Source organism: Protopterus annectens, chromosome 2.part2 (genome assembly GCF_019279795.1).
Source record: "Protopterus annectens isolate FY-2018-M chromosome 2.part2, PAN1.0, whole genome shotgun sequence".
NCBI classification, from domain to species: domain Eukaryota; kingdom Metazoa; phylum Chordata; order Ceratodontiformes; family Protopteridae; genus Protopterus; species Protopterus annectens.
Window position 1 is genome coordinate 55,708,355 of NC_056730.1, and position 16,353 is coordinate 55,724,707.

Genomic DNA, 16,353 nt, shown 5'->3' on the forward strand with positions numbered 1-16,353 from the left:
AACAACTTTTTAGTGGTAGACAGTATGCACCCCACACATTTACTGGCTTCCCTTCCCTATGGAGAATGCAAGCGTGCCTATGATAACACTTTTGCTAAATCTAACATTCATCATGAATTTCTTAAAGTATGGGAGAAGCTTTTGGATAGGGGCTACAAAGTTGACATTTTGAATAAAGCTGATCATAGGTTCAGTGGAAGTGAGACAAGAGCACATTGTGTGCGAGGTGACAGCAGGGGAAGCCTGGTTTCTGGACTGAAAGGAACAGCTGACATGGCAGGGGTTAATAGGTTATTTTTGTAACTAAATTTTCCCCATTTTCAGATATGCATAGGAAGATTTTGGAGAGATTCTGGCCTTTTCTACATTGCAACCCAGCTCTTTCAAACATATTTGCAGATAAGATAACTTTTTCTTACAGCAAATTTTTGAATTTGAAAGAGCTTTTAAACATGAGTAATTGAAAGGAGGGGATCCTTTGGGTTGTTATCCATGTGGTAAATGTAAGATATGTCATAAGGCCAGAAATCTGCAGGAGACCATCATTAACAATCAAAGGTACAAGGCTATGGGTAATAATTTCAATTGCAGGTCATGCGGGGTGGTTTATATTATTGGATGTGGGTGCACACCTACCAGATGGTACATAGGCCAAACTAAGAGGCTTGCCAAGGTATGTATAATGGAACATCTTGGGGACATTCAGAATGGTAAATTGGAGAATCCAGTTGCAAATCATTTTTATGAATACTATGGGGGTCTGACAGTAGTTTATTTTTCAGTGTTTTGGCCAAACCGAATTGCACTAGGGGAACAGATTTTTTGCACAAACTATCTCAGCTGGAATGCAAGTTTATCATTAATTTTGGTACTTTGTGGTCAAAGGGTCTGAATCAAGAGGTCAATATTTGTGTCCTGTAAACTTATGAATGTGTTGTTTTATATGATTTATAGGTTCATAGGTTCATAGGTTCATACTAGGCTATCTGCCCAAGGGCATTTATAAGCCTAGCCCATAGTTATGTGGCTTTCGCCACCCCTTTAGTTTGAATAAAAACTATGCCTATCATTTTTCTGTGCCTCTGTCAAGCAGTGACACTGAAGTAATCCCTGGGGTATATCTGCGATCTCCCATCCATTGGTCAAGATTCCTCTTGAACAAGGCCAGCGAGGTGCTCTGCCTCACATGTACCGGGATTTTGTTCCACAGCATAGGGAGTCTCTGGGTGATGAATCTGTCCCTCCAGCACGTTCTATTTATAACCGTGTCAAGGTTTAAGTCTCCCGCCCTTGTGGTTCTGAGGATCTAGACTTTTTGAGGTGAAGCATTCATCAAATCTGGGTTTGACATGGCCTTATATGTCAGGCACAGGTCACCTCTGAGCAAGCGGTATGAGACTGAATAAAGCTGGAGTTCTTTCAGTCGGGCAGCATAAGATATATTTTTGAGACCCTTTATCCTTTTGGTGAGGAACTTTTGGGGCCTTTCAAGCTGCATCAGGTGTCTGGTCAGATACATTCCGAACGGGCATTGTACTCAATCATAGGTCTAATGAGTGATGAGTACAGGGGACGATGACCTCCCTTGATCTAGATGTGAATCCCTTCATGATCAGGTGGGCGATATAGAAGGTTTTCCTAACTACTTTAGCAACATGAGTGTCAAATGAAAGACTACTGTCAACTTGGGTCCCCAGATCCCTGATGACTTTTTCTGTGCTCAGTGGATTGTCACCTATATGGTAGCTAGGGTAACCTTGTTTTTCCCGAAGGGTATGACTATGCATTTTTTGGCGTTTAACTTCAGGCCATGGCTCTGGCACCAGTTATCCGCTTCTGTGAGGCCCTTCTGGAGGATATCTGTGTCAGATGTGTTTTCGACTATGGCGCCCAGTTTGCAGTCATCTGCAAACTTTGTCAGCCATAACCCTCCTTTGTTTGCTTGTACTTCAGAAAAGTAGATGCCGAACAAGAGTGGACCCAGGACTGAGCCCTGTGGGACACCACTTGTGACAGGCTTTGAGTCTGACATGGCTCCAGCAACTCTGACCCTGTGGGTTCTGTCGCTTAGCCAGTTTGCAACCCATCTTGTGATTTATGGGTTTACATTCAAGCTGATGAGTTTTTCGATGATACCTGAGTGGGGTATTGTGTCGAAGGCCTTTGCCAGGTCGAGGTAGGCTGTATGGACTGCCTTTCCCTCATCAATGGCCTTGGTGACTGTCTCAAAAGTCAACCAAGTTTAAGAGGCAGGATCTGCCTTTGACAAAGCCAAACTGGGTTGGATCCAAAGTCTGCAAGTTCCCTATGTCTTTATTTATGAGTTCCATTATGATCCTCTCCATGGCTTTGCAGATAAGGCTTGTCAAGCTAATGGGGCGGTAATTTCCAGGGTCTGTGGAGGCACCGCCCTTATGAAGTGGGACCACAGTCGCCATGCGCCACTCCTTGGGTAATGATCCTGAGGTGAGGCTAAGATTAAACAGCTGTCCTAACTGTGGGTTTAATTCCTCGTTGAGTTCATGAAGCACACAGCCGGGGACACCATCCGTCCCATGGATGCTGTGTTTTTGCCTTAGTGAGGGCAGTTCTCACCTGGGCGTTGGAGATGTTTGGGGGCTACAATCCTCTGGAATAGATATCTCTCCTTTGGGGAGAAGTTTGCACTGAACCTGTCAGCCAGTATGTTAGCAATGTGTGTAGGTTCAGTAATTTTCACATCATTTTGAACTAATTCTGAGCATATCTGGGAGTTTCCTCCTAGGTTTCTAACATAGCTAAAGAAGGCCTTATGATTGTCTTTAGAGTCCTTGGCGATTTTTCTCTCAAAATTTGCCTTGGATGATTTTATGAGAGCTCTTAGTTTTTACTTATAATGATCAAAGGTGTCTTACCTTTCAAGGATTTTGCTCTATCTTGTAGTAGCTTCCTCCTTTTGTTGTAGAGCTTGTTTATGGCTGGGGTCCACCAGACTGGACGCTTGCCTTTGGTACAGAGAGTCTTAGTTTTGTTTGGGATTGCCTGATCCATGCAGTCCTGTAGGTGCTGGTAGAAGGCATTTGTAAGTGATTCAGCGGTTTGAGTAATGTTTACCACTGGCTCAGGGGCCTTAAAGGAGACCACACTAGTTTTTAGAAGTGTGAAATCGGCTTTTGAGAAGTTTTTCACTGTGGTCTTTTTGTTTCAGGTGGGGCGGGATGAGGACCTCCAGCGAGATTAGTTTATGATCTGATCTCACCAGTGAGGGGTATACTTCGGTGTTGAACATTTTGATCCCATGTTCGTGATGATGAGATCAAGTATGTTTTCACCTCTTGTGGGGATGGTGACTAGTTGTTCCATGGCATTTGAGTTTATGAACTCCAGGAATCTTTGGGTTAGAGTGTTCGGGCTTGAGTAGTGTTCCCAGTCTATATTAGGGTAGTTGAAGTCACCTAGTATGATGGTGTTTGGAGATACATTTATCCCCTCCAATGTTTTCAGGAAGGCCATGTGAGGTTCCTGAGTTTGAGAGGGTGGCCTGTAACATGCTACAAATTGCAGAGCAGTCTTGCCTATGGTTAATTGCACCTGGATGGTCTCCGATGCATCGTGCATTGCCACCAACCTTGAGGTGTGGGTGTCCTTTATGAATATGGACACCCCCCCTCTTTTCTTGGTGTTGTCCGGATTTTGGGGCCGGAACGCATGATATGAGGTGAAACCTGTTAGTGCTGGGGTGCTCTCAGGAGCCTTGAACCAGGTTTCTGTCACAGCACAGACATCGATGTTCTCCATATTGAGAAGGGCCTCGAGTGCGTGCATCTTGAGATTGAGACTTCTGGCATTGAGCAGCATTACCCTTAGTTTTTTTCCTTTTTGGTGTTCTAGGGTGGTAGGTTTAGAATTTGAGCCTTGCCTAAAAACGGCACTATGGGGGTGGCAAGAGCCTTTGCCAATATCCGGAAGCCCAGGGGTGACAGGTGCAAGCCGTCCCTTGCGAAGCAGCGTGGCTTGTCCAGCATGTCATCCCAGGCAGACAGACATTGGATCCCCTTTGAATGACACCAGAATTTAAGCCAATTATTAAAGCTGATCATCTTATCACTGTATTGTGGCATCATTCTAGGTGAAGGTAGGATACTGCTCAAGGTCAGGGTCATACCTGCCTGGGCTACATAATCATAATATGGTATAATGAATCTTATTACATTATACAGGACACAATTTTGTAGGCTATAAGTGTGGGTTAGGGTTAAAATGTGTTCACATGTATTATATTGCAATATTATATTATATTGTATTGTGAGGAAAAACAGAATAGGTAGATTATATTTATTTGCAATGAATGTGGTAATTGTTTTATTATGATATTCAAAGCAATTGAGAATCATGGAATAGTATTCTTGTGGGAACATGTTTAAATGTCTAAATGTCTTTGAAATGGATTTGTTAATTAATCATTTATTAAGCATTCAGATTAATGTAATTGGATAATTAATTAGGATGGTTTAAAAGTAGAGTTGTATGTTGTTACAATTCATTCCCTTGAAGGTTATGGGCCAAGGTACCAGGAAGCTTCATTAAATATTATTGCCTTCTTTCTGTGTGGTTTTTATTTTTATTTTCTTCCAGTGCTTTGTGTTCTTTGGTATTTTTTTCATTTTATTTTTTCGTTTGTATTTGTTGGAATGCTATACCCCTCAAGAGACAGAGTGAGCTGAATTTGTGGAATACTGCTTCTAAACTTAAATAGCTCAAAATAAGTGACATTTATTTTCTGGTTACAGAACTTTTATTTTCTGAAACAATAGATTCATCATTTAAGTAAAGGGTTTACTTAGGACTTTAAGCTTCAAACCATATGTAATTATGTCTTTATGTTTTAAACTAAAGCATGTTACATAATAGGGAATATAAACAGTTAGCTTTAGCATATTTGTAGTAAAAGACTTACTATATTTCATTTAAACTAAACTTATAAATGCATTTCTAAATGTTAAAAAATATTTCCTGTATGAGAATGACATTAAATTGTAATTAATAGAACTGGTAACTTTAAGCCTATATAAGATAAGATAAGAATTTTGTTTTAATTTTACTCAGAATGTGCATTACTAGGTTAAATGAATGTCGGATCTAAGTAATATGCTAATAAGAAGTATGAAAGTACTGGTGACTGTGTGTTCCTTTATAAAACATATCTTTCATAGGCTGTTTATGAAGCAAGTAGCCATTTAAAAAGCTTGAGAGAAAAGAAAAATTCAGTTGTGTGAAACTGCTTGATTATTGTTTCCTTTGCATGCTGCCTGCTTCTCAAGCTTTTTTGATGAAAATACGAGTCCTAGAAGAGTTCAAACTGATGTTTGTAAAAGAAGAAAGTGTTTGAATCAAAGGCAAGATGATGAGGAGAAGAGATTTGAACATCTTTTCAAATATACATGTGAGAAATCTGCTCAAAATAACATTTATTTAAAAATAAAAACATTTATTTATAAGTAGGCAATTGGAAGCACAAATGCTATAGTAATATTTTGGATTGTGCTTTAACTTCTATATAATTTATTTGCATTTTACATTTTTGCATTGTGAATAGCTTATGCTAAGGTTTTATTAATTCCAATCATATATATTAATGGGAAGGAGTACAATTTGATGTTTGTTACTGATTAGAATAATTTAGAGGAATTAAGAAGAATGAAAATCTTAGAGAAGAGATTAGCAGCTGCAACATGTGAGTTGTCATTCTCACATGCTGTAATTAAATACTAATGTCTGGATGTGCAACCCAGACCAGAACAACAACACCTAGTTGCTAAAGACATACCCCAGGATTCAATAAACTCTGTGCAGGAATAGCGCTATTCCTGCATGTAGTGAACCTTGTCCATTTCCGCATAGCCTTAACAGCAGCACGCCTTGCATATTCATGAAGGCGCGCTACTGCTAAGGCTAAGTGGACACAAACACTACTGAGTGCAGGGGGTATGTTTAAGTAGTGCCTGCACATCTCACACACACCCTGCACTCTCAAAGTGCCATATAGCACTTTGTAAATGCATTTCAATGTCCACGGACACTGAAAGAAAATATAAATAGTAACACAATGTCCGCAGACACTGAAATAGATATGAGATCATGAAATAAATGCAGGGAGTATGTGATGGGTACAGTGCATCCCCGTACACTGAAAGCAGCTATGTGGATAGGAAGCAATGCAGAGGGTATGTGACAGGTGCTGTCATATCCCCCCTGCATTGCAAAAGAGCCATACGGCCAAACCTCTCAACTGTGCAGGTTTTTGCAGAATGTCCAGATGTCCGCCTTATATTTTTGGTGTGTTCCCCTCAAATATCTGTCTCTACGTGGCAAATAGCATAGTACTGGAGTCAGTAAATAATGGCAAACATTTGAGTTTAAGACCCAACATCCTTTGGAAAAGTCATGCTAATGCAAAACCTATTATTCTATTAACTTACTAAGTTTGTAAGAGTGATATTTAAAATATGTCCCTGTTTGTCACCTTACAATTGCCCTTACTGTGACTTACAAGGAGTATTGATACATATCATTAAAATGAATTTATTAATTTCCTTTTTTTTCCATTTTAAGGTATGATTAAGTGTAGCTGAGCAGGTTTGCGCATTACAGCCCTCTGCTCAGCATTGTTTAAACATCTTATAGTAGCTAAATAAAAATGTATAGCTTACATCTTAATGATAAGATAGCATAGTGGTCAGAGTCCCAGCTTTGCATGCAGGTGTTCATGGTTCAAGTACCAAGGCAAGCACTTTATTTTTACATTGGAAAGCATTGTTACAATTATTTTTTTATGTTACTTTATGTAGTAAGTGATATTTGTTACCCAGGGTAGTGTAGCTGGTCCAAAATGGAAGTGTGAGTACATATAACCTGCAAATTCACCCATGTACACACAAGTGTCCCACACAGTATAGTCACACCCCAAGGTAATGTAATGAAAGCACATAGGGGGGTGTCATGTAAAGTAAATAACATACACTTAATAATATGTCAGTAATGAATTAATATACAATCCTGATTTTTTTAAAAAAATGAAAACTGAGCAATGCTAAGCAGTGCTCAGCTATGATGAGAAGGTTTAAGCATTGCTTAGACGTGAATTCTAAGCAGCAGTATGTTCAGCTAAGTAGATTTGCACACTGTTAAGCAGTGCTCAGCATTTACCCCTTTAAGCATTATTAAACTCATCTTAGCAGATTTGTGCACTGCTTAGCTGAGCTTAGCATTTAAGAAATGGTCCAGTCACAGCCAAGGGCAATAATATGGCCTTATTTAAACCACATAGGTGGGAATAAACCCATAACCTGTTGTAGTCTTATCTCTGCAGGAACTATATCTGGAGGGAACGCACTTTTGGGCAAAGCGCTAGGACATTCAGGAGTCTAGGTTCATGGCTGGTCTTCTTGTAGAAAACTATGATGACAGACTGCTGCAGGGCCAGTACCAGGGCTCTCAGTACAAAGCTGAGGCCTGGGATCATCTGGCATGCAACATCACCAGTGCCACAGGAATCCCCCAAACTTGTAAGCAGGTATGGCACCACTATGCTGACCTAAACCAGAAGAAGGGGGAGCTCTTGGCTCAGTGGATCCAAGATGCCTAGGCAGCGGATACTCCAGAAGTTAGTAAGTATTTCATACATAGCTGTACAAAATCCTAGCTTGAGTATGTGATAGACATGTATGCATAATGTTTGTTTGCTCCACCAACAGTTGCAGCAGAGAGGGCTAGCAATGCTAAGGCCCATGCCAAAAGACTGACAAGGCTGGGCTGACAGGCTGGTGAGTACAGATCTACCTTGCAGTATATAGTGAAATAAATAAGAAGGAGTAAATCATTTACTGCCAGTAGGTGTAGTGTGTACTGTGTCTAATGATTAAATAAAAGTTTGCCAGACTAATATTGATCTACAGGATAAGCAGTAGTAAAGTACTGTGTCATATAAGTACAATAAAGACCTAAACCACCAACTGTTGTGTTTAATCTGGTATGTTGTTGTATGAATAGAATGTGTACAGGTTCTTCACAGCAAATATGGCTTTGACAGCATGAATTTACTGAGGTTGTTCTAAGAACCAGCTATTATGCAAAACAATAGATTGTGGAGCTGTAAAACAAGATACAAATGAAATATGAAAAATGTTATGCACTATGATCTGAAGCCGGAATAGTAATGTCTAATGTATTATATTGTGTCCCCTGCAGCATTGCCTTGTGTTAACCTTTGCTTTCCAGATTGTATTATTTAAAAGGATCAATACACGGTACACTAACTATCTGTCATGCAAGAATCTCAGGATTACAAGGTCAGACTATCTAACACATAAAGTAATAGGCAGAAATCAGTCAAGGAAGTTCGACCCCAGAACTTGGACAGAAGCTCCAAAGGCACTGATGTTTCCATATTCATAAAGTATGCGCACACCTCCAGACTGGTAGCCCAATATAATGCATGTGAGATATTTCAGCTGCAACTAACATTGGGTAAGACAGCGATTCAGGTTGTAGCATGTTATAGGTCCCTAACCATGTCCCAAGACTCATGCTCAATGTTCCTAAGCACCCTGGAGAATATTAGGGTTCAACCTAACAATCTTATACTGGGTGACTTCAACTACCCCTCCATTAACTGCGAAAACTGCTCATGTACCATTACATTTGCCCAACGTTTCCTGGAATTCATTAATTCCAGTGCCCTGGACCAGCTCGTTCTTATCCCCACTAGAGGTAGCAACATCCTTGACCTGGTCATTACTAACATGGGCAACCATTGCTCTATACCAGTAGTCAACTCCTCCCTGCTTAGATCCAGCCACAAACTAATCACCTTGGAAATCCACATCCCTCCCACCCCACCCCCTGAAAAGTAACCACCATGAAAAAATTCTCCAAAGCTAACTTTGGTTTCATAAAAACAGAGGTGGCTAACTTCACCGCACCCATGAAAATGGAGAATAGTTGCATGACTACCGAATCATACACCAGTGCACTGTATGAACACGTATACAAATGCATGGATCTCGCCGTACCCAATAGAACCAATACGCTGTCTTCCAAAAAAAGAAGCCAATCTGGTTGTCCCCTGCCATAAATAAAATCTACACAGAAGGAGGAAACTGATGCGGAATAAGGTGAAGTCCCAAGATTGGAAAAACTCCCTTATCAGCTTCAACAAAATATTGAGATCCCTCATCAAATCCTCTAAAGCTAGCTATGAAAACAGAATTGCAGCAGATAGTAAAGACAATCACAAGGCCTTCCATAGTTATATAAAGAATATCCATGGCAATACCCAGATTTGCACTGAGCTACTGCATAATGGTACCTCCTATACCAAGCCAACAGATATTTCCAATATACTGGCCGACAGATTCAGTGCCAACTTTACCCTTCTCCCCCCCAAAGGACCAGTCACAATACCAGTAGATTACCAGGAATCCAGTATTACTGCTGCACAGGTTAAAACAGTACTGTCCAAGGCCAAGAATACAGCTTCTATGGGACCTGATAATATTCCTGGCTGTGTTCTACATGAACTACAGAGTGAACTGGCACCTAACCTGTGTGCCCTGTTCATTCAAAGCCTCACCTCAGACTTTGTCCCTACCGAATGGCGCACTGCTCCAGTCATCCCTCTCCACAAAGGAGGAGCAACTACAGACCCTGGGAACTATTGCCCCATTAGCCTTATGAGTCTGATATGCAAAGCTATGGAACACATCATCATGGACCTAATAAACAAGGATATAGGGAATCTCCAAACTCTGGATCCAACACAGTTTGGTTTTGTGAAGTGTAGATCGTGCCTGCTCAACTTGGACAACTTTTTTGAGTTAGACACCAGAGCTGTGGATGAAGGCAAGGTGGTTCATACAGACTACCTTGATCTGGCCAAGGCCTTTGATACCATTCCTCACTCAAGAATCATAGAAAAACTCACTAAGCTAAGCATCAGCCCCTATATCACTAGGTGATTTGCAAACTGGCTCACAGGTAGAACCCACAGTGTGAAAGTAGCTGACTCCAAGTCCGACTGCAGACCAGTCACGAGATCAGTCCCACAGGGTTTGGTCCTGGGTCCTCGCCTGTTTGGTATCTACTTCTTTGAAGTCCAGGCAAACACGAGGGGACACTGGCTGACAAAGTTCACAGACAATTGCAAGTTGGAATCTATTACTAACTCCCAAATGATGTTGGCATTCTACAGAAAGGCCTCACTGAGACCAGCGACTGATGTCAGAACCACGGCCTTAAGCTCAATGCCAAAAAATGTGTCATCATCCCCTTTGGGGAAAAACCCAGTTCCCATGAATTACCACACTGATGATAGTCCACTGAACACAGAAGGCGTTATAAGAGATCAGGGAACACAGGTTGACAGCAACCTCTCTTTTGACCACCACGTTGCCACTGTGGTCAGAAAGTTCTTCTATGTGGCACATCGCATTACTAAGGGTTTTGCATCCAGGAAGAAAGAGGTCATTGTCTCCCTCTACTCTTCCCTCATTAGGCCAATCATTGAGTACAATGCCCCATTTGCCAAGTACCTCACTAAACATCTGCAACAACTGGAGAGGTTGCAAAAGTACCTCACAAAGAGAATCCTAGGCCTTAAACATTTGTCCTATATGGACAGACTAAAATAACTCCAGCTATTCTCTCTCATATCGCCTACTTAGAGGCGAACTTTGCTTGACTTACAAAGCCATATCTGACCCAGTTCTGTTAGAAATGCTATATCTAAAGAAATCCCAATCCCTCTGCAACACATGCTCTAGTTTCCTCAGCTTCATTACCACAGTCAACAGAACATGCTGGAGGAACAAGTTCATAACCCAGAGACTGCCCATGCTACAGAATAGACTTCCTACACATGTCAAGCAGCACACCTCACTTGCCCTCTTCAAGATAAGTCTTGATGAGTGGATGGGAAATAGAAAATTCACTCCAGGGATCACTCCAGTGGCTTTACTCGACAGAGTCACTGTGAACTAAGGTCAGGTGGCAAGATGCCAGGGTAATCCTATGGGCTAGGCTTGTAAAGGCTCCAGGGTCATTAGCCTAGTACACACCTATGAACCTATGAACCTATGAACTATAGACATTCTTGCCCAAAAAGTCCAGTGGAGAAGTGTGGCTACAGCTGGTTGACTGATGAAAGCATGTAAACAGTCCAGTAACATGGTGATATACTGGCTGGGGATCTCCTGTTGTGTGATATTTTTCTTACCTGGAAAGTCATATCCTTTTGTGCATACTTCTCAACTGTTCAGCTTTTGGCAGATTATACAGGTGTTTGTCTAGAAGTTTCACCCTACATAAACTTGTGTTTTTATGGCAAGTTAGTTACAAATAATTAAAGAGTAATGTTACAAAATAATGACAGACATTAGTGTTTCAGACAATTCCTGCTAATGCAAAACCCATTATTCTACTAACTTTCTCAGTTTACAACATCTGCCTATCACTAGGCCTTTGTCCCACTTTCATTTATGACCTTGTCCAGGTGTCTTGTTGCCAGAAGTTTAGAGGTATGGGTGTGGGTACAGAGTGCATTCTACTGTGCAGAAATATCCATTATATGTGTAGTACATTCCACATAGCAATGTAATTTCCAGGTATGTCAGTGGCAGAACAGTACAGAGTAATGTGGTGAACCACTGACAGACAGTTGTGTATAGGTTGATATGTTGATATGATGTCAGTAGGGTATTGGCCCTGAAGCTCTTATAACCTACACAGACAAGAGTGTAGCCCATGTTAAGACATGTTAGCACACATAGCCTCTGTCTGGCAGGGACACAGGTGGAATCACAGGACTGTATTTTGTGTTTCCCATGCACTTATATGGGGAGCACATCACTAGGGGTATTGAGGTCCTTGGCTTGCTGTGGACAGGGAGTGTATTTCACATATTGGGGAGTGTGTGGGACATGTATCTGTCACACCAACAAGCTGTACTGATATCACAGCCCAGGTTGATGCTGCACCTACAGGTTGATTGAGTTGGCCATGACTTCCAGATGTGCGACAGTCCCATCAAGGCAGGGTCTGGATTGCTTTGTATGTCAAACAGGAGTCACCTCAGCAGAGTCTGTATGGAATGGGGTAGAGGGACAGTGCTGTTAGCCTATCTGTGAAGGGTAGGTGTTTGGAGCTTGGGGTAAGGCCTTAGTGTTTGCAAGACCCTAGTGTGTGGGGTCTACGTATTCTGTGGTGTGTAGGTTTGTGCATTTCTCGTGTGTTTTTGCCTCTGAGGTGTCCTTTGTTTGGGTTTTTGTTTTGTTGCGGACCTCCACTTACATGGATCTGTGTTGTGGATTTGCAGGTGATGTTTATTGACTCAATACACTGCATGGCACCTATGTTATTGCACAATTTGTTCTGGTGTGCACACTCTCCATTTGTCTGGCCTGTGGTTCCTCTTCCACTTTTGTGTGTCTCTTTGTCCTTCTGTAGTCCAGTCACAGTGACTGTTGTTATGTATTTGTAATTCTAAGAATTCAAAAAACAAGTGCCAGGGGACATTGTAACTCGGTCCAAGCAGTTTATTCCACAAAGTTTAAAATCACATAAAATGTTGAAGCAAACGATAACTTGTATTAACGCTCTTACAACAACAGTTCAGTATGCGTTTTCGTCCTTGTACATAGGACTTCATCAGACAAATTTCATTAATTAATTAAAACCTTTAAATAGTGAATCAAATCAATTTACTTATATAAATTAACCATAGACCTTTCTCTGTTGTTTCAAACCAACCTATCATAATACATGAATTCATGAATATTAATGCCTATCTGATAAATGTGCACGATTACTTCAAGTACATAAATTATTTACTCTTTATAAAAACTGTCATGATGTTCATCTTTGAATATTAAATATATAAATAAATAAATAAATAAATAAATAATTATACATGCAATAAATAAGTAAGTATTTAATTAAAAGTTTTAAAACTTTAAACTTTATACATTTAAATTTTCATTTATTGTGCTTGGGGACTGGTTTTATGTAGGTGTATGTAATGGATTAGTGCTCTCTAGTGTCCATAACAAAAATTACACTAGGGCTTATTAGCTCTTATTTTAAGTTTTAATTTTCTTATTTATGAAGGAATTAATGATGGTGAGTCTTATGGAATGAAAATAGATAGACTGAACAGTTTGTTAACCAAACATATAATTCTTAGTATTGAAAATGCCTATCTGAGGGAATGTTTACAAAGGGAGATAGTCCCTAAAGGCTTAAGGGTATACAAATACCCCAACAATGTGCAGATTGGATCTCATTTTCATAAATGTTTAATTAATGTTTTTAATAAATGTGGTTTAGAGGTCATGAAGCTAATTATTGAAGAGAATGAAAACAAGCAAAGGGAACTGGGAGGGGAAATTGAAATATTGGACACTTGTATCACCACTGACCTAATACATGGTATCAAGGAGGAAAAAGATAAATACCTTCAAATGAGAAAGGAAATAGATATGAAATGTGATGAGGTGATTCAGCGTAAGGTGGGCAAATTAAATAGAGATGTTAATGAATATGAAAATCACACTAATTATCCCAAATCAGCTTACCAGGGAAACAAAACCAACACTTTTAAAGGGACATGGAATAACAAAAGTAACAATGTTCACTATAATAATAGACAAGGGACTAGGGAAGATAACAGATGGTATGGAGAAAGTTATGATGTAGAATTTCCACCATTAGGGGGAAGGGGAACATCACATGAAGGTAACTTCAACTACAAAGAAAATTTTCAGAATCGAGGGGGGAGAAGGGGGAGGGGGAGATATATGTAGATACCCCCACCCCAGACCAACATGATTCAAATACTGACATATTGGTGCATGACAAAGTGAAAAACACTTATCAGAATTTTACCATTTACAATTTTAGTAGTTTGACATTGAATCCCAATCATTTTTCACTACTTAGTAAAGGACTGAAATATATTCCTAATAGGAAAGGAGATGTTACACGCACTATTTTGGATGTCAAGCTATTTATGAGGAAAATTAATTTGGAAATAATGGCTTCTAGGGCTGGTTTCAAAAGGGAAGGGATGGGGGAATGTGTTTTAAAGAGAAAGTCAACCTTCAACCCTCCCTTAATTCCCCAATTAAGGAATTTTGAGAACATTGTGATTGATTCAGTCAGAAACAGATGTAACAAAGGGTGGGTCCACCACAATCTGAATAAGCAAGAGACTGAGATTTTAAATGATTTAAGTAGTAATACCTTACTGAGGGTCATGAAACCAGACAAGGGTGGGGGAATTGTTATTATGGATAGAATTTTATATGAAGGAAAGTTGAATTCGATACTGAGAGACGATTACAAGTATGCTGTGGTATCCTTAAATGAAATTAATATAGCCTATCACAAAATAGATGCAATTTTACAAGATCTAGTGATAGAGAATATAATAGATGATAAAACTTTTAGATATCTGGAAGTCAAGAAACCTAAAATAGCCAATATATTTGGGATACCCAAAATTCATAAGAATATGACAAATCCCCCCCTTAGACCTATAGTTTCTGCAGCAGGTTCTAAAACTGGCCCACTAGCCAAATTTGTTGATTTTAAAACTAAGCATATTTGGGTTAACAATAAGTTGATTCTCAAAGATTCTTGGGACTTTTTAGGGGCAATAAAACAGGATATGTATAGGGAAGATTTGTTGTTCATTACTATAGATGTCATTGACTTGTTTGGATGTATCCCTTTTTCAGAGGGGATGGATATGTTTGAGCAGATGGTATTCAGTGATGGAAACTTGAGTCTGGAAGACAAGATAGCAAGTGTGACACTCATGGACACTGTTTTAAAATATATTATGTTTTATGGTGAATACCATCAACAGAAGACGGGTGTGGCTATGGGGGCAGTTTGTGCCCCCACATTTGCAAATATTGTCTTAGCCAAATGGGAGGAACAATTTATTGTCAACTGCAGATACAAGGAATGTTGGACAATATACTACAGATTTTTGGATGATATAGTCATCCTATGGACAGGGAGTCGAGCAAGATTTTTAGAATTTATGGAATACATCAATCAAACTACTACATTTTTGAAATTCACATATACCATAAGTATTGACTCATTGAAATATTTAGATATAGAAATATATAAAGAAGAAGGTAAACTTGAGAGTAAGGTTTTTAGAAAAGATACATATGTGAATTCATTCTTACATTATGACAGTGCCCACCCCCTTTACAGTAAGAGAAATATTGTCAAAGGACAATTCGTAAGGGGTTCAAGGATGACATCAAGTGATAAGGACTTCCAAGACGAACGTAAAATCCTAAATAAGATGTTTTTAGAACGTGGATACCCTATGGACTTCATTGAGAAGTTAAGGAAAGAGGTAGAGAGTGGAAGGTTGGATAGATTCAGACCAATTTTGGAAAAGGGCAATGACATCAATGCAGATATGGATACACATACCAATGTCTGTAGAAACAATAAAACTGAACAAGACAACTATATGAGAAGTTAGTTGAATATAATAACTCGAATTTTAAACTGAGAGAAATTCTTAAAAAGGAATGGAGCAAATTTAGCTCTTTAACTGATATAGAAGAAATAACCAGAATGGAACCAAAATTAGTGTATAAAAACCCATCAAATTTAGGTAAGATTTTAGAAAGGAGTAGTGGAAGAATAAGAAAAGGAAACAATGGGAGGAATGGGACATATAGATGTGGCAGATGTCAACAATGCTCATACATTATGAATAAGGAAGAAATTTATGTCGAAAGCAGAAAGAGATGGTTAAAAAGTAGTAAGTACTATAATTGTGAAAGTAAAGGGGTTGTTTACATTGCTATTTGCCAGAAATGTCAGTCGTTTTACGTGGGTAAAATGGAACGATGTTTAAAACGGAGAATTTATAAACATAACTATGACATTCTGAAAGCTAAGAATACTAATGCTTTATATAAACATACCACTATTTGTTCTGAATATAAGTTTCATTTTTTTGTTCTGGATCAAATTTTGCCAGATATCAGGGGTGGGTTATGGGAGGAAATATTGGAAAGTAGGGAGTTATGGTGGCAGGTTAATTTAGATTCCAACACTAAACCAGGAATGAATGATTTTTTAACCATAACCCCCTTACTTAAAATAAGAGCTAATAAGCCCTAGTGTAATTTTTGTTATGGACACTAGAGGGCACTAATCCATTACATACACCTACATAAAACCAGTACCCAAGCACAATAAATGAAAATTTAAATGTATAAAGTTTAAAGTTTTAAAACTTTTAATTAAATACTTACTTATTTATTGCATGTATAATTATTT